The sequence below is a fragment of the Ranitomeya imitator genome, chromosome 3, assembly GCF_032444005.1.
Source record: "Ranitomeya imitator isolate aRanImi1 chromosome 3, aRanImi1.pri, whole genome shotgun sequence".
Taxonomy (NCBI): domain Eukaryota; kingdom Metazoa; phylum Chordata; class Amphibia; order Anura; family Dendrobatidae; genus Ranitomeya; species Ranitomeya imitator.
The window spans coordinates 245525930-245546948 of NC_091284.1; the positions used below are offsets into that span (position 1 = coordinate 245525930).

The 21019-nt window shown below is 46.7% G+C and overlaps 1 protein-coding gene across 2 annotated transcripts in view; it reads right to left on the reverse strand.

The window, feature by feature from the left end:
* LOC138669655 (gastrula zinc finger protein XlCGF57.1-like) overlaps positions 1-20181 on the reverse strand; it is a 54035-nt gene extending 33854 nt beyond the window's left edge. For both annotated transcript variants that reach the window (XM_069756315.1, XM_069756314.1), the window contains exon 1: positions 20088-20181. The gene's annotated coding sequence lies outside the window, so the exon portion shown is untranslated. The remainder of the gene's footprint in view (positions 1-20087) is intronic.
* Between the last annotated feature and the right edge of the window lie 838 nt (positions 20182-21019).

Genomic DNA, 21019 nt, shown 5'->3' on the forward strand with positions numbered 1-21019 from the left:
CAGCTCCCGGCGTCCCTCCGCACTGACTGATCAGGCAGAGGGCGCCGCGCACACTATACTAGTCATCGCGCCCTCTGACCTGCACAGTCAGAGCGGAGAGACGCCGGGAAGATGGAGCGACGCCCGGCATGTGGAACGGGATAGGTGAATATGACATACTTACCTGCTCCCGGTGTCCCGCTCCTTCTCCCGGACAGCTGGTCTTCGGTGCCGCAGCCTCTTCCTCCATCAGCGGTCACCGTTATCGCTGATTAGAGAAATGAATATGCGGCTCCACCCCTATGGGAGTGGAGTCCATATTCATTTTCTAATGAGTGGTCCAACGTGACCGCTGAAGAGGGGAAGAGCTGCAGCACCCGAAGACCGTGGGACGGCAGGGGGAGCGTCAGGATCGCCGGGACAAGGTAAGTATGCCTCAGCGCCCTCTCCCCCTCACCCGCCGACCCTGCCACCCACCGTGACTCGAGTATAAGCCGAGAGGGGCACTTTCAGCCCAAAAATTTGGGCTGAAAATCTCGGCTTATACTCGAGTATATACGGTAACTAATGAGCCTCAGCTGAAGGGCAGTCTTCATGGAGACAAAGTGCTCTATTAACACTATATGTCCTCACAAGGCATAGAGTAGTTAAGTTGCAAAGAAAAGTGAGACACCTGTTTATCAGACCCCCCCCAAAAAAAAAAAATGAAAACCATGCTTCCAATGGTCACTTTGAAGTCCAATCATAAGGCTCTGCGCGGACAAGACATGCAACTAACTTAAGCCAAATCATGAGATGTAGCCTGGACATATGGCCTTATCATAGCCTAGAGGTCCAAGGTCTGGCTGTGTATATGTGAAAACATACCTCGCATATGAAGCTCTAGCACAGCTTTGCACAAAGGTATGAGCTATCAAAGGAACATTCCACCATGCACTTACCTGTGCTGGCTCCATACCTGCTAAAAAACAGGGGGAGCTGGTAACGCCGAGAGCCAATCATTAGGGGAAGCGGCGTCCCATCAGGAATGCTGTATTGCTGTCAACGATTTTCTCTCCCCCATGAGGTCCAGGCCTGGCAACCGAAGTAGCGGTGGCTTGCCAGTCGGCGTTGGCGCAGAGTGCCTCCACTGCGTGCAGAAGCGCTCCACCCAGGAGTCTCTTCACTGGTCTCTGTGGCTGAAGGACTCCCCCCTGGAGGGTTTCAGCCCCGGGCTCAGCTCCAGTGTTTCTCTGGAGAAGATTCTGGGAGAGGCAGCATGCGTATTTTTTTTTTTGCTGCACACCTGGAGCCCCGGCTTTTGCAGATTGCGGGCTTATGTTGCAGGAGGGAGAGCGACACTACCCGTAACCACAGAGGGACCCCCTTGTATGTTTATCGCTGCTGCGGCATTTTTTTTTTAGTGGCTAGTGCTGCGGCCTGTGCTGTGTTTTTTTTTTTTTTCTTCAGGAAAAACTAGCAAAAGTCCATTTGTAATTTCTAATGTTGGGCTTTGAACCCTGGACTGCCATGCTGCAAAATACCAGTGATTTCCACTAGGCCACCGTGCTGCTCCTGCAGTTCCTTTACCAACAGATTACTGAAGCAGCCCGTGTTATCCAGCTCGCGCAGTTTGCTCAAGATGGTGCCGCACATGACCCGCTGCTCACCGGAGCTCCCTGTCTCTTTGCAGCCTGCAGCCTGCCCTAACGTGCGGTTCCCTGCACGCCGGGCTATGCAGTGTGCAGGCTGACGCTTCTAAAGGGAGAGCCGCGCCGCTCCTCCCGCAACCACAGAGGGACCCCCCTGGATGTTGCCGCTGCTGCATCTTACCTAGGGAGGTGACCGCGATCTCCATGTCACCTCCCCCGCACACCCTAGAGGCCCACTAGCCCCAGCGGTGGCGCTTCGGGTCACCACACCAGCCGAGGAAGAGGGACCCCAGCTGCCTGAGTCAGACTGATTGGCCCCGGAATCCCACGACGATCTTCCTTCTGGTAAGTCTGTAGGTCTCCCATCAAGGACAGGAAACCAACTGATGCGGGAGAGTGGTACTGCCCTTTTTATCTGTAGGTTTCCTGTCCTTGGTGGGCGGATCCCCTCTCTCCGTGGTGCCGTCATGGGCGACAGAGAAATAAAATATCCAAATCTACCGTCAGCTATCAGACCAATGCCTCATTCAGCTGAAATTCCAGTGCCAGTGTTCGAACAGCTACCATCTCTAGAAGTTCTGAGTGATGTTGACGAACACAATGACAGCAATGATGCAGAATTTGAAATTCACAAGGATTCAGTTCGTAAGGGATTTGATCAGCACGAGTAAAATGATTTAGCACGTGAATTAGGCTTATCAAAAAAAGCTTCAGAATTACTAGCATCAAGGCTGAATGAGAAACAGTTACTTGAACAAGGAGCGAAGGTATCATACTTTCGTACTAGAGAAAGTAAATTTTTGCAGTACTTTCGGTGTGACAGCGGTTTTGTGTTTTGCCATAATATTCCTGGTTTACTACATGAATTAGGGCTTTCAATGTACAATCCAAATGAATGGCGACTGTTTATTGATAGCTCAAAGCGGAGTCTTAAGTACGTCCTTCTACACAATGGCAATTTATTTGGTGCAGTCCCTATTGGGCATTCTGTCTCTCTTCGTGAAGAACATGGAGATGTAAAGAGAGTTATTGAAATATGACACACACAATTGGATCATCTGTGTTGACCTTAAAATGGTTTGCTTCCTTCTTGGTCAGCAACGTGGGTACACAAAGTATCCCTGCTTTCTCTGTATGTGGGATAGCAGAGCTCGAGAAAAGCATTGGGTTGAGTCGAATTGGCCTCCAAGATCTGGTCTTAAAGGGAACCTGTCACCCCGTTTTTTCAGATTGAGATAAAAATACTGTTAAATAGGGCCTGCGCTGTGCGTTACAATAGTGTATGTAGTGTACCCTGATTCCCCACCTATGCTGCGAAATACATTACCAAAGTCGCCGTTTTCGCCTGTCAATCAGGCTGGTCAGGTCGGGTGGGCGTGGTCAAATCGGGCTGGTCAGGCCGGGTGGGCGTGGTCACAGCGCAGTTTCTTCCCCAGCTTTACGTTGGTGGCGTAGTGGTGTGCGCATGTCCAAGTGCCGAATCCACTGCGCGGACGTGAAGAAACAGCGCGCGATCTGCGCTATTACGGTCATCGGTGGGGGCGGCCATCTTCCTGGGGCCGCGCGTGCGCAGATAGAGTGCTCTGCTGCACGGGGCTTCAGGAAAATGGCCGCGGGATGCCGCGCGTGCGCAGAAGAGATAGCGGCGGCCATTTTCCTGAAGCCGAGATGCAAACTCGGCTTCAGGTAAATGGCCGCCGCTATCTCTTCTGCGCACGCGCGGCATCCCGCGGCCATTTTCCTGAAGCCCCGTGCAGCAGAGCACTCTATCTGCGCACGCGCGGCCCCAGGAAGATGGCCGCCCCCACCGATGACAGTAATAGCGCAGATCGCGCGCTGTTTCTTCACGTGCGCGCAGTGGATTCGGCACTTGGACATGCGCACACCACTACGCCACCAATGTAAAGCTGGGGAAGAAACAGCGCTGTGACCACGCCCACCCGACCAGCCTGATTGACAGGCGAAAACGGCGACTTTGGTAATGTATTTTGCAGCATAGGTGGGGAATCAGGGTACACTACATACACTATTGTAACTCACAGCGCAGGCCCTATTTAACAGTATTTTTATCTCAATCTGAAAAAACGGGGTGAGAGGTTCCCTTTAAACCTGGAGATCCTAACATTCTACATTAGCCACTTGTTGACAGGAAGAATATACTATTCCAGAAGTACATCATGTTGGCACTTCCTGGACTGTCCATTGAAAAAAATCAAGGCTGGTGTGTTTGATGGTCCACAAATTCGACAGCTCATCAAAGATGAACGTTTCACCGGGACTATGTCAGATCTTGAGAAGAATGCTTGGTTATCATTCAAAGACGTCGTCAAGAACTTTCTTGGAAATACACGTGCAAGTAATTACAAAGAAATTGTTCAGAAACTATTGAAGAGCTACAAAGCGCTTGGTTGCAACATGAGTATTAACCCCTTCACCCCAAAGCCTGTTTTCACCTAAGTGACAGGGCCAATTTTTACAATTCTGACCACTGTCACTTTATGAGGTCATAACTCTGAAACGCTTCAACGGATCCTGGTGATTCTGACATTGTTTTCTCGTGACATATTGTACTTCATGATAGTGGTAAAACTTCTTCGATATGACTTGCATTTATTTGTGAAAAAAACAAAAATTTGTCGGAAATTATGAAAATTTAGCAATTTTCAAACTCTTAGTTTATATGCCCTTAAATTAGAGAGTTATATCACATAATATAGTTAATAAACAACATTTCCCACATGTCTGCTTTACATCAGCACAATTTTGGAAACATAATTTTTTTTTGTTAGGACGTTATAAGGGTTAAAAGTTGACCAGCGATTTCTCATTTTTGCAAGAAAATTTGCAAAACCATTTTTTTACGGACCACCTCACACTTGAAGTGACTTTGAGGGGTCTATATGACAGAAAATGCCCAAAAGTGACACCATTCTAAAAACTGCACCCCTCAAGGTACTCAAAACCACATTCAAAAAGTTTATTAACCCTTCAGGTGCTTCACAGGAATTTTTTGAATGTTTAAAAAAATTGAACATTTAACTTTTTTTTCACAAAATTTTTACTTCAGGTCCTATTTGTTTCATTTTACCAAGGGTAACAGGAGAAATTGGACCACAAAAGTGGTTGTACAATTTGTCCTGAGTACGCCGATACCCCATATGTGGGGGTAAACCACTGTTTGGGCACATGGCAGAGCTCGGAAGGGAAGGAGCGCCATTTGACTTTTCAATGCAAGATTTGCTGGAATTGAGATCGGAGCCCATGTCACGATTGGAGAGCCCCTGATGTGCCTAAGCAGTGGAAACCCCCACAAGTGACACCATTTTGGAAAGTAGACCCCCTAAGGAACTAATCTAGATGTGTGGTGAGCACTTTGAACCTCCAAGTGCTTCACAGAAGTTTATAATGTAGAGCCGTAAAAAAAAATTTATATTAATTTTCACAAAAAAATGATCTTTTTGCCCCAAATTTTTTATTTTCCCAAGGGTAAAAGGATAAATTGGACCCCAAAAGTTGTTGTGCAATTTGTCCTGAGTACGTCGATACTTCATATATGGGGATAAACCACTGTTTGAGCGCATGGCAGAGCTCGGAAGGGAAGGAGTGCCATTTGACTTTTCAATGCAAAATTGGCTGGAATTGAGATCGGACGCCATGTCGCATTTGGAGAGCCCCTGACGTGCCTTAACAGTGGAAACCCCCCACAAGTGACCCCATTTTGGAAAGAAGACCCCCTAAGGAACTTATCTAGATGTGTGGTGAGCACTTTTAACCCCCAATTGTTTCACTAAAGTTTAGAATGTAGCATTGTGAAAATTAAAAAATCATTTTTTCTTTCCACAAAATGATGTTTTAGCCCGCAATTTTTTTTTCCCAAGGGTAACAGGAGAAATTGAACCACAAATGTTATTGTCCAATTTGTCCTGAGTACGCTGATACCCCACATGTGGGGGGGAACCTCCGTTTGATTGCATAGCAGAGCTCGGAAGGGAAGGAGCACCGTTTGAAATGCAGACTTAGATGGAATGGACTGCAGGTGTCATGTTGCATTTGCAGAGCCCCTGATGTACCTAAACAGTAGAAACCCACCACAAGTGACCCCATATTGGAAACTAGACCCCCCAAGGAACTTATCTAGATGTGTTGTGAGAGCTTTGAACCAACAAGTGTTTCACTACAGTTTATAACGCAGAGCCGTGAAAATAAAAAATATTTTTTTTCCACGAAAATGATATTTTATCCCCTATGTTTTTATTTTCCCAAGGGTAACAGGACAAATTGGACCCCAAAAGTTGTTGTCCAACTTGTCCTGAGAACGCTGATACCCCATATGTTGGGGGGAACCACTGTTTGGGCACACAGGAGAACTCGGAAGGGAAGGAGCCCTGTTTTACTTTTTCAAAGCAGAATTGGCTGGAATTGAGATCGGACGCCATGTCGCGTTTGGAGAGCCCCTGATGTGCCTAAACAGTGGAAACCCCCAATTATAACTGAAACCCTAACCCCAACCCTAGCCCTAACCCTAGCCCTAATGGGAAAATGGAAATAAATACATTTTTTTACATTTTATTATTTTTCCCTAACTAAGGGGGTGATGAAGGGGGGTTTGATTTACTTTTATAGCGTGTTTTTTAGCGGATTTTTAGGGTTGGCAGCCGTCACACACTAAAAGACGCTTTTTATTGCAAAAAATAGTTTTTGCATCACATTTTGAGACCTATAATTTATCCATATTTTGGCCCACAGAGTCATATGAGGTCTTGTTTTTTGCGGGACGAGTTGACGTTTTTATTGGTAACATTTTCAGGCAGATGACATTTTTTGATCGCTTTTTATTCCGATTTTTGGGAGGCGGAATGAACAAAAACCAGCTATTCATGAATTTCTTTTAGGGGAGGCGTTTATACCGTTCCACGTGTGGTAAAATGGATAAAGCAGTTTTATTCTTCGGTTCAGTACGATTACAGCGATACCTCATTTATGTAATTTTTTTTATGTTTTGGCGCTTTTACACAATAAAAACTATTTTATATAAAAAAATAATTGTTTTTGCATCGCATTATTCTGAGAGCTATAACTTTTTTATTTTTCTGCTGATGAAGCTGTATGGTGGCTTTTTTTTTGCGGGACAAGATGACGTTTTCAGCGGTACCATGGTTATTTATATCCGTCGTTTTGATCGCGTGTTATTCCACTTTTTGTTCGCCTGTATGATAATAAAGCGTTGTTTTTTGCCTTTTTTTTTTTTTTTTTTTTTGCGGTGTTCACTGAAGGGGTTAACTAGTGGGATAGTTTTATAGAGCGGGTCGTTACGGACGCGGCGATACCAAATATGTGTACATTTATTGTTTTTTTTTAATTTACATACATAAATGGATTTATTGGGAAATGTTTTTTTTTTTTTTTATTTGGGGATTTTTTTAAAATTTTTTTTACACATTCTATTTTTTTACTTTCTAACATTGTCCCAGGGTGGGACATCTCTGTATTAGATCAGATCGTTAATCTGACACTGTGCATAGCACTCTGTCAGATCAACGATCTGACAGGCAGTTTAGGTGGCTTTCTGGCGCCTGCTCTCAGCAGGCGCCGGCTAGCCAGGTCACTTCATGACCCGGAAGGAGTCCGGCGGCCATCTTGGATCCGGGGACTCCTTCCGGGTCACCGGAGCAACGCGATCTCATTGCGTTGCTCCGGTGGGAGAGCGCAGGGAGCCCCCGTCCCTGCGCGATCCCCCTCTATGCCACTGTCACTACTGACAGCGGCATCAGAGGGGTTAAATGCCCGCGATCGGCGATAGCGCCGATCGTGGGCATTGCTGCGGGGTGTCAGCTGTCATATACAGCTGACACCCGCACCCGATCACCGCGGCGCTCAGCGCGAGACCGCGGTGATCGGTGCGCCGTACTAGTACTGCTGCTGGCACTAATGCAGTGCCGGCAGCGCAGTACTAGTACGGCGCATGTCACGAAGGGGTTAAACTACATTTTCTGCATTGCCATATTGCCAACTTTCCGGAAAATCTTGGTGCTGTTAGCGATGAGCAAGGTGAACGATTTCACCAAGATTTGAAGGTTATGGAAGACCGTTACCAGGGTAGATGGGATGTACATATGATGGCTGACTATTGACGAGCATCAAATGTGATTGTCCTCAAGTTAAACACTCCAGAAAAAGCTATAAATGTACATTTTTACCTTAAATACTTGCATATGTATAATATATATCTCCTTTGTAAAAAACATGATGGTGTTAAAAAACATTTGTCATGCTTATTTCTTATATATTTCATTTTTTGTTCATATTTGTACTATTTAAAAAAAAAAACACTTTAGGTACAGTAGTTTACATATTTTTGAGAAGACAAAAATCCTATAGTTCAAAAACTTGACGTGATAGAGAAAAACTGAGATCATTTCTGGATTCAGCATCCAAAAAATAGTTAAGAACAGTTGTCTGACCTAACTCCTAAAAAATTGTGTTCCCCAGTGAATCTTACGCTGGAGGAGTCTGCAGGCAACTCTCTCATACAGACCACAGGAAAGATGGAATATTTGTGTGTATGGGGGAGTCAGGAGAGATGGCCATCTGCCAAATGACCATTCAGCCAACTCTTATCTCATGTGTATGGGGCCGTTAAGGTACCTTCACACTGAACAATTTAACAACGATATCGCTAGCGATCCGTGACGTTGCAGCGTCCTGGATAGCGATATCGTTGTGTTTGACACGCAGCAGCGATCTGGATCCTGCTGTGACATCGTTGGTCGGAGCAGAAAGGCCAGAACTTTATTTCGTCGCTGGATCGTCGCTGGATCACCCACAGACATCGCTGAATCGGCGTGTGTGACGCCGATTCAGTGATGTCTTCACTGGTAACCAGGGTAAACATCGGGTTACTAAGCGCAGGGCTTTACCAGTGTAAATGTAAAAAACAAACAAACACTACATACTTACATTCCGGTGTCCGTCCCCCGGCGCTCTGCTTCCCTGCACTGTCAGCGCCGGCCGGCCGTGAAGCACAGCGGTGACGTCACCGCTCTGCTTTACGGCCGGCGGGCGCTCACAGTCAGTGCAGGAAGCAGAGCGCCGGTGGACAGACACTGGAATGTAAGTATGTAGTGGTTTTTTTTTTTTTTTACATTTACACTGGAAACCAGGGTGAACATCGGGTTACTAAGCGCAGGGCTGCGCTTAGTAACCCGATGTTTACCCTGGTTACCAGGGGACTTCGGCATCGTTGGTCGCTGGAGAGCTGTCTGTGTGACAGCTCTCCAGCGACCACACAACGACGCTGCAGCGATCAGCATCGTTGTCTAGATCGCTGCAGCGTCGCTAAATGTGACGGTACCTTTAGTATTACACTGACAGCAGTGACGATACACGGCACTACAGTAGTACAGGGCATCACCGGAGCCATCAGAGGCTTGTATGTTGTATGATCGCACTAATCAGAGGGGTTTAACAAAGGTTTAAAGTGAAAAACATCATAGCTTCAGCATCAAGAAATATCTGTCCCTATAGTTAGTTAAGTCTCGTCCATAACTACTTTATTATACTCTATCATCCCGTACACAGTGGAGGAGAAAGAAATCACAGGTCCGACAGCAATAGGTGGAATTGGGCACTCCAACGTAAAGAGAAAAAAAAAAAAAAAAATTATATTATAATATATATATATATATATATATATATATATATATATATATATATATATATATATATATATACACACATATATGTGTGTGTGTGTGTGTGTGTGTGTGTGTGTCCACGCCCGTTCCACATAACAGCTATGAGCAACAGTTTTCCCACTACATAACACCTCAGCAGACACTACAAATAGAGAACAAGACCAGCACATCCAAGTTAGTGTGAACAGGCGCCAACCAAAAAAAACGATAAAGGTTGCACCATCATTTACCAAGAATGATTACTCTAGAACATTGAAAATGCATTACTGCCATAGAAAATAAGAGCTACCGTATATACTCGAGTATAAGCCGAGATGCCCCTCTCGGCTTATACTCGAGTCACGGTAGCGGTGGGGTCGGCGGGTGAGGGCGCTGAGGTATACTTACCTAGTCCCAGCGATCCTCGTGCTGTCCCTGCCGTCCCACGGTCTTCTGTGCTGCAGCGTCTTCCCCTCTTCAGCGGTCACGTGGGACCGCTCATTAGAGAAATGAATAGGCGGCTCCACCTCCCATTTCTCTAATCAGCGGTGCTGGTGACCGCTGATAGAGAAAGAAGCTGCGGCACCGAAGACAGCTGTGACAGGCAGAGGGAGCTGGACGTCGGGACCAGGTAAGTATGTTATATTTACCTGTCCGCGTTCCAGCCGCCGGGCGTCGCTCCATCTTCCCGGCGTCTGCGCTCTGACTGTTCAGGTCAGAGGGCGCGATGACGCATATAGTGTGCGCGGCGCCCTCTGCCTGATCAGTCAGTGCGGAGACGCCGGAACGAGACGCCGGGAGCTGCAATCAAGAGAGGTGAGTATGTGTTTTTTTTTTTTTTATTGCAGCGGCAGCAGCGGCAGAAAAGATTTATGTGGAGCTATATGGGACAAAATGAACTATATGGGGCACAACAATGGAACAATATGAACGGCGCAGAGCACTATATGGGGCACAACAATGGAACAATAAGAACGGTGCAGAGCACTATATGGGGCACAACAATGGAACAATAAGAACGGTGCAGAGCACTATATGGGGCACAACAATGAAACAATAAGAACGGTGCAGAGCACTATATGGGGCACAACAATGGAACAATATGAACGGTGCAGAGCACTATATGGGGCACAACAATGGAACAATATGAACGGTGCAGAGCACTGTATGGGGCACAGCTATGGAACAATAAGAACGGTGCAGAGCACTATATGGGGCACAGCTATGGAACAATATGAACGGTGCAGAGCACTATATGGGGCACAACAATGGAACAATATGAACAGTGCAGAGCACTATATGGGGCACAACAATGGAACAATATGAACGGTGCAGAGCACTATATGGGGCACAGATATGGGGCAGTATGAACGGTGCAGAGCACTGTATGGGGCACAGCTATGGAACAATATGAACGATGCAGAGCACTGTATGGGGCACAGATATGGGGCAGTATGAACGGTGCAGAGCACTATATGGGGCACAGCTATGGAACAATATGAACGGTGCAGAGCACTGTATGGGGCACAGCTATGGGACAGTATGAACGGTGCAGAGCACTATATGGGGCACAGATATGGGGCAGTATGAACGGTGCAGAGCACTGTATGGGGCACAGCTATGGAACAATATGAACGATGCAGAGCACTGTATGGGGCACAACAATGGAACAATAAGAACGGTGCAGAGCACTATATGGGGCACAACAATGGAACAATAAGAACGGTGCAGAGCACTATATGGGGCACAACAATGGAACAATAAGAACGGTGCAGAGCACTATATGGGGCACAACAATGGAACAATAAGAACGGTGCAGAGCACTATATGGGGCACAACAATGGAACAATAAGAACGGTGCAGAGCACTATATGGGGCACAGCTATGGAACAATATGAACGATGCAGAGCACTATATGGGGCACAACAATGGAACAATAAGAACGGTGCAGAGCACTATATGGGGCACAACAATGGAACAATAAGAACGGTGCAGAGCACTATATGGGGCACAACAATGGAACAATAAGAACGGTGCAGAGCACTATATGGGGCACAACAATGGAACAATAAGAACGGTGCAGAGCACTATATGGGGCACAACAATGGAACAATAAGAACGGTGCAGAGCACTATATGGGGCACAACAATGGAACAATAAGAACGGTGCAGAGCTCTATATGGGGCACAACAATGGAACAATAAGAACGGTGCAGAGCACTATATGGGGCACAACAATGGAACAATAAGAACGGTGCAGAGCACTATATGGGGCACAACAATGGAACAATAAGAACGGTGCAGAGCACTATATGGGGCACAACAATGGAACAATAAGAACGGTGCAGAGCACTATATGGGGCACAACAATGAAACAATAAGAACGGTGCAGAGCACTATATGGGGCACAACAATGGAACAATATGAACGGTGCAGAGCACTGTATGGGGCACAGCTATGGAACAATAAGAACGGTGCAGAGCACTATATGGGGCACAGCTATGGAACAATATGAACGGTGCAGAGCACTATATGGGGCACAACAATGGAACAATATGAACGGTGCAGAACACTATATGGCACAGCTATGGAACAATATGAACGGTGCAGAGCACTATATGGGGAACAGATATGGGGCAGTATGAACGGTGCAGAGCACTGTATGGGGCACAGCTATGGAACAATATGAACGATGCAGAGCACTGTATGGGGCACAGATATGGGGCAGTATGAAGGGTGCAGAGCACTATATGGGGCACAGCTACGGAACAATATGAACGGTGCAGAGCACTGTATGGGGCACAGCTATGGGACAGTATGAACAGTGCAGAGCACTATATGGGGCACAGATATGGGGCAGTATGAACGGTGCAGAGCACTGTATGGGGCACAGCTATGGAACAATATGAACGATGCAGAGCACTGTATGGGGCACAGATATGGGGCAGTATGAACGGTGCAGAGCACTGTATGGGGCACAGCTATGGAACAATATGAACGATGCAGAGCACTGTATGGGGCACAGATATGGGGCAGTATGAACGGTGCAGAGCACTATATGGGGCACAGCTATGGAACAATATGAACGGTGCAGAGCACTGTATGGGGCACAGCTATGGGACCGTATGAACAGTGCAGAGCACTATATGGGGCAGTATGAACGGTGCAGAGCACTATATGGGGCACAGCTATGGGGCAGTATGAACGGTGCAGAACACTATATGGCACAGCTATGGGGAAATAATGATCTATTTTTATTTTTGAAATTCACCGGTAAATGCTGCATTTCCACCCTAGGCTTATACTCGAGTCAATAAGTTTTCCCAGTTTTTTGTGGCAAAATTAGGGGGGTCGGCTTATACTCGGGTCGGCTTATACTCGAGTATATACGGTATATAATGTACACACGAAATATTTATCTGCAAAATAAATATTCCTTTTTTCATAGCAATTTTTGCAGATAAATATTTCATGTGTACATTATATAGCACTTTTTTCCTATTTTCTATGGCAGTAATGCATTTTCAATGTTCTAGAGTAATCATTCTTGGCAAATGATGGTGTAACCTTTATCGTTTTTCAACTTCTATGTTTTTTTGGTTGGCACCTGTTCACACTAGCTTGGATGTGCTGGGCTTGTTCTCTATTTGTATTAAGCCTTTTTGGACATGTGCACTCCCATTCCCAATGGCCACAGGTGATTTTAAGTAGTTAGCTGGTCCACTCCTGACCCATAAATTGTAGACTTTTTTGCCCAAGAGAGGTGACAAAACAGGACAGGGACCCAATTATGAAGGATGCCTTGACATGGCAATTGTGCTCATTGGCCAATATATGCGCAAAGCACCTTCCTTTTTTCATAGCAATTTTTGCAGATAAATTTTTCATGTGTACATTATATAGTGCTTTTCTCCTATTTTCTATAGCAGTAATGCATTTTCAATGTTCTAGAGTACTCATTCTTGGCAAATAATGATGCAACCTTTATTATTTTTTAACCTCAGCAGACACTGACCAGGTGGGAGGAATCTAGCATCACTGGGAATATAAGCTCCCAGCCATTGTCTGCCCCCCCAGAAAGTTGTATAGCCACATATTTCCATGATTGCTGAGGCAGTAGCATAGATCAGATTATTAGTTTGAGTTATGGTGGAGGTAGGTATTGATGCAAGATATGCTCTTTTGGCATCCTCTATCATTCTATACACCCACACACTCTCTGACTCTATCCTACCACTGGCATCCATATCCTCACTCCACGACACAGACAGTTCCACTGCTTTCTACAATGCCACTCTCGCATCAGCTATTGACACGGTTGCCCCTTTCTTTCATGGCAGAGTGCGATGTATCAATAGACAACCCTGGCACAATAACACCACTAAAAAGCTCCGGAAAATGTCCAGGGTTGAAGAGCGGCATTGGAAGAAAGAACATTCGCAAGACGAATTCACTGCATTCAAACAGGCAACACACGCTTTCAAATCCACTCTCACCTCTGCTAAACAGGTCTACTTCACAACCCTCCTATCTTCCCTATCCTACAACCCCAAACAGTTATTCAAAACCATTAACACCCTCCTCTGCCCCCCACATCCCCCTCCAATCTCCCTCATCTCTGCTGAGGACTTTGCCACACACTTTAAAAATAAGATCGACCAAACAAGGCAAGTCTTCATTGTTAAACCACCACAACCCCTTTGTATACCAGACCAATGCCCAAACCCCATAACCTCCCTACCCAACATCACTGAAGGGGAGCTTAATTGTCTCCTCTCCAAATCGCACCTCACCACCTGTGCGCTCGACCCCATACCATCCCACCTCCTCCCCAACCTCACCACCAATCCTATCCCATCCCTAACCCACCACTTCAAGCCATCACTAACTTCTGGTACCCTCACTTCTGCTTTCAAACATGCCACATTCACACCTATCTTTAAAAAGCCAACCCACAATCCAACTGCTATGTCCAGCTATTGCCCAATATCGCTGCTCCCATTCGCTTCCAAACTCCTGGAGCAGCACGTCCACTCTGAACTTTCCTCATTTCCTCATAAAATCTCATGGATTCCAGTACCACCTATATGCTGATGACACTCAGATCTACTGCTCTGGCCCGGATGTCACCTCTCTGCCGTCCAGAATCCCAGAGTTTCTATCAGCCATATCCTCCTTCTCCTCTCGCTTCCTCAAACTCAATGTGGACTAATCTGAACTCATCATCTTTCCTCTATCTCATAAACCTTCCTTACCCATCTACTGCAATTAACGACATTATGCTTTCCCCCGTACAAGAAGTCCACTGCCTCGGAGTAACCCTTGCCTCTGCCCTGTCCTTCAAACCGCACATCCAAGCTCTTTCCACCTCCTGTCGCCTCCAGCTCAAAAATATATCCAGAATCCGTCCTTTCCTCAACCGTCAATCTACTAATGTGCTTGTGCATGCCCTCATCATCTCCCGCCTCGACTACTGCAACATCGTTTTCTGAGGCCCTGCTAAAACCCTTGCACCTCTCCAGTCCATCCTTAACTCTGCTGCCCGACTAATTCAGCTCTCTCCTCGCTACTCCTCCGCTTCCCCCCTCTGCCAGTCTCTTCACTGGCTCCCAATTCCTCAGCATATCCAGTTCAAATTACTAATACTGACCTACAAAGCCATCCATAACCTGTCTCCTCCATATATCTCTGAACTAATCTCCCGATATCTTCCCTCACATAATCTCCGGTCCTCGCAAGACCTCCTTGTCTCCTCCACACTTATTCGCTCCTCACCCCAATCGCCTCAAAGACTTTTCCCTAATATCCCCCATCCTCTGGAATTATTTGCCCCAACACATTCGATTATCATCCACATTTGGATCCTTCAGACGGAATCTGAAAACCCACCTATTCAGGAAAGCCTACAGCCTGCACTGACCCTGCTGCCTCCTTATCACCACCGGAGCTACCACCTCACCATCACCGGAGCTCCTGCAACCTTCAACCTACTGTCTCCTTCCCTACCATCCTGTAGAATGTAAACTCGCAATGGCAGGGTCCTCGCCCCTCTGTATCAGTCTGTAATTGTTAGTTTGTTTACTGTAAGTGATATCTGCAATTTGTATGTAACCCCTTCTCATGTACAGCACCATTGAATCAATGGTGCTATATAAATAAATAATAATTATTATAATACTGTCTGGTAATGTTTCTTTGCTGAGCCTTGGCAGTTGATCTCTGGTATTGATGGTATTTAGTTTATCTAAGATCTTCTGTTTCAGACAAGCTGCAGTGCACTCTAGTTGCAGGGTTGGATCAGGATCTTCAGGGGGTTGCACATGTTGTTCTTCCAGATCTTCATGTGGGGTGGATCTGCAGTGCAGTTTTTTCATCTCAAGTTGTGACAATAGCTTTCTCTTTATGATATTGAAACGCTGGGTGACTAGTTGTTTCTCAGTTAGTGGACATGCAGGTCTTGTATCCATCCAGAGTTTCCTCATAAGCTTCATATATACTCTCCCATTTGTTCTGCTGTTATAGTAGCATTCAATCAGATCCTGGCTCTCATGCCTTGTCCATGTATGGTTTGGTCCAGTAGCCCATTTATCATCAGACTGTCCTGGTTCCTCGACATCCGATTCGGACCTTGTTTATCCAGGTGACATCCGAGCCGGCATGACTGTCTTTGCTCGTGACACTCTCATGTTTATTGAGGTAGGCACCATAGTGTTATGGACCACTACTGGTATATTATGTCCAACAGGGCAGAGCCAGGATTTGAACCCCAATCTCCCACATTGTTGGCTGTGATTTTGCTAAATGCAGCACATGTACTGCCGGCTTCTTTTATATCTTTTACCGAATGTTACCGACTTTTTCTGATCTTAAGAAAAATGCTTGTGTTAGGCTACGTTCACATTTGCGTTGTGCTTGTTTGCGTCGGGCGACGCATGCGTCCCTATATTTAACATGGGGGACGCATGGACATGCGTTGTGCTGCGCATGCGTTTTTTTTTGCCGCAAGCGTCGGGCGCAGAAAACGCAACAAGTTGCATTTTTCTTGCGTCCAAATTTCGGCAAAAAACGACGCATGCGTCGCAAAACGCAGCGTTTTTGCGTGCGTTTTGATGCGTTTTTATTTGCGTTGTGTCGCCGACGCAGCGGCGCACAACGCAAATGTGAACGTAGCCTTACCGATCATGAATCCGAATGTACAATATTCGTGCCGAATTTATGTTTGGAGATCGTTTTCCAAACATATTCGCTCATCTCTAATTATGGCCACCACAAGCTGCTGCACAAAATAAAAAAAACCCACTCAATATGGAGGCATTTACAGTCCACCACAACCCCAGTATAATGGCCCCTAGATCCACACATTCAGTATGAGAGTCCCAACAGCTCTTCCCTTAATATGATGCCCCCACAATTCCTGATATTAGAAAAAAAAAAAAAAAAAACACACACACACACACACACACAACTCAGCCAACTCGGTTCCTGAGGTGCACTGCTCTGGTCTGTGAGGTGTGAGTACTGAGGCTCCATACTACAGGTGTGATGTAGCAACATCATTGTGCCTGCAGTGCACGGAGTCTCAGACTCAGAAGTGAAGGCTGAATGGTGGATCAGGAGTTTTCGACTCCCTGATTCACTAAGGCTACTTTCACACTAGCGTCGTACTCGGCCCATCGCAGTGCGTCGGGCTGAAGTACCGACGCATACTGTGGAAGCGCCGCACAACGGGGGCAGCGAATGCATTTTTCCAACGCATCCGCTGCCCCATTGTGAGTTGCGGGGAGGTGGAAGCGGAGTTCCGACCGCGTATGCGCGGTCGGAAATGGCGGACATGACGCTCAAAAAAACGTTGCAAGCAACGGTTTTTTGTTCGGACGGTCTACCACAACAAAGTGCCGCTAATGTTAGTTAATGGGGAAAAAAACGCATCCTGCAGACAAACTTTGCACGATGCGTTTTTTCGCCAAAACAACGCATTACGACGTATCCCAAACGACGCTAGTGTGAAAGTAGCCTAATCTATTCAGCGGTATCACCGTCATGGCAATGTGGATACCGCTGAAATTGTGATGATGGGAAGGAGAGGTGACCAATACCACACCCCACCGAGCCCTGTCAATTCATAGGCATCATAGCAACCGTGTGAGCTACCGTTTTGAATGATACATTCCTGCCTATCCAACTATGGTATGGTAAATATCTCATAGATCCTGGGTTCATTAGTATTTGCACCAAGAATGAGGCTAAGTGAGTATTTATTAATTGTTGGAGGTCGGAGGTAGTCAGCGAGGTGGATTGTACCATATTGTGCATGTAGGGGGCAGTACTGTGGGAGCATTAGAAAGTGGGGGGATGGCAGTACTATGGGGACATTATACTGTCTGTGAGGGGGATGCCAGTCCTGTGGCAACATTATCCTATGTCTGTGGGAACAAAATACTGTGTGTGGTGGGATGATGGTACTGTGGGAACTTTATACTGTGTGTGTACCACTTTATAGTGGTACAGTTAGAACATTATATTGTGTGTGGGGGTATGGCGGTACTGTGAGAACATTATACTGTGTGGGGGTATGGCGGTACTATGAGAAGATTATACTGTGTGTGAGGGTATGGCGGTACTATGAGAAGATTATACTGTGTGTGGGGGTATGGCGGTACTATGTGAACATTATACTGTGTGTGGGGGTATGGCGGTACTATGAGAAGATTATACTGTGTGTGGTGGGATCATGGTACTGTGGGAACTTTATACTGTGTGTGTACCACTTTATAGTGGTACAGTTAGAACATTATATTGTGTGTGGGGGTATGGCGGTACTGTGAGAACATTATACTGTGTGTGGGGGTATGGCGGTACTATGAGAAGATTATACTGTGTGTGAGGGTATGGCGGTACTATGAGAAGATTATACTGTGTGTGGGGGTATGGCGGTACTATGTGAACATTATACTGTGTGTGGGGGTATGGCGGTACTATGAGAAGATTATACTGTGTGTGGTGGGATCATGGTACTGTGGGAACTTTATACTGTGTGTGGGGGTATGGAGGTACTGTAGGAACATTATACTGTGTGTGGTGGGATGGAGGTACTATGAGAACATTATACTGTGTGTGGGGGTATGGTGGTACTGTGAGAACATTATACTGTGTGTGGAAGTATGGCGGTACTATGAGAACATTATACAGTGTGTGGTGGTGGGATGGAGGTACTGTGAGAACATACTGTGTGTGGGGGTATTGCGGTACTATGAGAACATTATGCTGTGTGTGGTGGGATGGAGGTACTGTAGGAACATTATACTGTGTGTGGTTGTAAGGCGGTGCTATGAGAAGATTATACTGTGTTGGGGTATGGCGGTACTATGAGAACATTATACTGTGTGTGATGGGATGGAGGTACTGTAGGAACATTATACTGTGTGTGGGGGTATGGCGGCGCTATGAGATTATACTGTGTGTGGGGGTATGGCGGTTCTATGAGAACATTATACTGTGTGTGGTGGGATGGAGGTACTGTAGGAACATTATACTGTGTGTGGGGGTATGGCGGTGCTATGAGAACATTATACTGTGTGTGGGGATATGGCGGTGCTATGAGAAGATTGTACTGTGTGTGGGGGTATGGAGGTACTGAGAGAAGATTATACTGTGTGGGGGTATGGCGGTACTGTGAGATTATACTGTGTGTGGTGGTATGGCGGTACTATGAGAACATTATACTGTGTGTGGTGTGATGGAGGTACTGTAGGAACATTATACTGTGTGTGGGGGTATGGCAGTGCTATGAGAAGATTATACTGTGTGTGGGGGTATGGCAGTGCTATGAGAAGATTATACTGTGTAGGGGTATGGCGGTACTATGTGAACATTATACTGTGTGTGGGGGTATGGCGGTACTATGAGAAGATTATACTGTGTGTGGGGGTATGGCAGTGCTATGAGAAGATTATACTGTGTAGGGGTATGGCGGTACTATGTGAACATTATACTGTGTGTGGGGGTATGGCGGTACTATGAGAACATTATACGGTGTGTGGAGGTATGGCGGTACTATGAGATTATACTGTGTGGGGGTATGGCGGTGCTATGTGAACATTATATTGTATGGTGTGGGGGTATGGCGGTACTATGAGATTATACTGTGTGGGGGTATGGCGGTACTATGTGAACATTATACTGTGTGTGGGGGTATGGCGGTACTATGAGATTATAGTGTGTGGGGGTATGGCGATAGTGTGAAAATACCTTTTTTACGAGAGATGCCAGTACTGTGGAAACATTATACTGTGTGAGTGACATCATATATATTACATAAGGGGTGTAAAAAGGAGTGTCCCAGATGGGACCATGTGAAATCAATGGGAAGAGGAAGGGTTTCGGGAAGGAATGGTCTATGGTACACCTGGTCAGGTGACCTGGATGACGCAGGTTACTGATATTATAAAGGCCAGAGCCCCAAAGGAAGAACAGATTTGTCGCCAAGCAAAGGAAAGGGGTGCGGGGAAGAATCTGAGGTACCAGCTCATGGTAAAGTGCCCGAGGCAGCTGGTTGTGGGGCAGAACCCTGCTTACAGGGGCATAATGGGGGCATTACACTGTGTGGGGGCCAAGAAAGGGGCCCTGTACTAGGTGAACAATCCGTTCCCTCACTTCCTGTCCTCCATAGTTGGGTCGTATGTATGTATTACAGGAAACAGAACAAAAACGTTATGATTCTTATAAAGTGGCAACAACGGCAAAAGAGTCTTAGTGCAGAAGGGGTTAATGCTCCCCGCGCTCAGTAATAGAGAATCTCCACATACCTCCACCTGCAGAGCCGCTCTCCACATATATGGCTGATGGGCGGTAAATGCTAGACTCTATGGTATGGTGGCGTCTACATTGCAATTGGAGTTGATTTCTTGAAATGCTGATGTCACCAGAAGGGCGGGGCCTCCTTTAGTCCAATGAGGACACGAGCCGATACCAGGAAGCTGCTGCTGGAGAACGAGACGCTGGAAATGAGATGCTACACCATGGAGCCTTGTGAGGAGAGGACTCAGGGGCTGCACCATGGACCCTAGTACAAGGGAATGACGACGCAGGAATCTGTGTGCGTGATCTGAAGTTGTAAATTGGTGTGAGGGGGGAGCATGAGGTATGTAGAGGGGCATCCAGGGGGCTGGTGTGAGGGGGCATCCAGGGGTCTGTATGGCTGGTGTGAGGAGGCATGGGGTATGTAGAGGGGCATACAGGCGGCTGGTGTGATGGGTTATGTAGAGGGACATCCAGGGGGCTGGTGTGAGGGGGCATCCAGGGGTCTGTATGGCTGGTGTGAGGAGGCATGGGGTATGTAGAAGGGCATACAGGCGGCTGGTGTGATGGGTTATGTAGAGGGACATCCAGGGGGCTGGTGTGAGGGGGCATCCAGGGGTCTGTATGGCTGGTGTGAGGAGGCATGGGGTATGTAGAGGGGCATACAGGCGGCTGGTGTGATGGGTTATGTAGAGGGGCATCCAGGGGGCTGGTGTGAGGGGGCATCCAGGGGTTTGTAGGCTGGTGTGAGGAGGCATGGGGTATGTAGAGGGGCATACAGGCGGCTGGTGTGATGGGTTATGTAGAGGGACATCCAGGGGGCTGGTGTGAGGGGGCATCCAGGGGTCTGTATGGCTGGTGTGAGGAGGCATGGGGTATGTAGAGGGGCATACAGGCGGCTGGTGTGATGGGTTATGTAGAGGGACATCCAGGGGGCTGG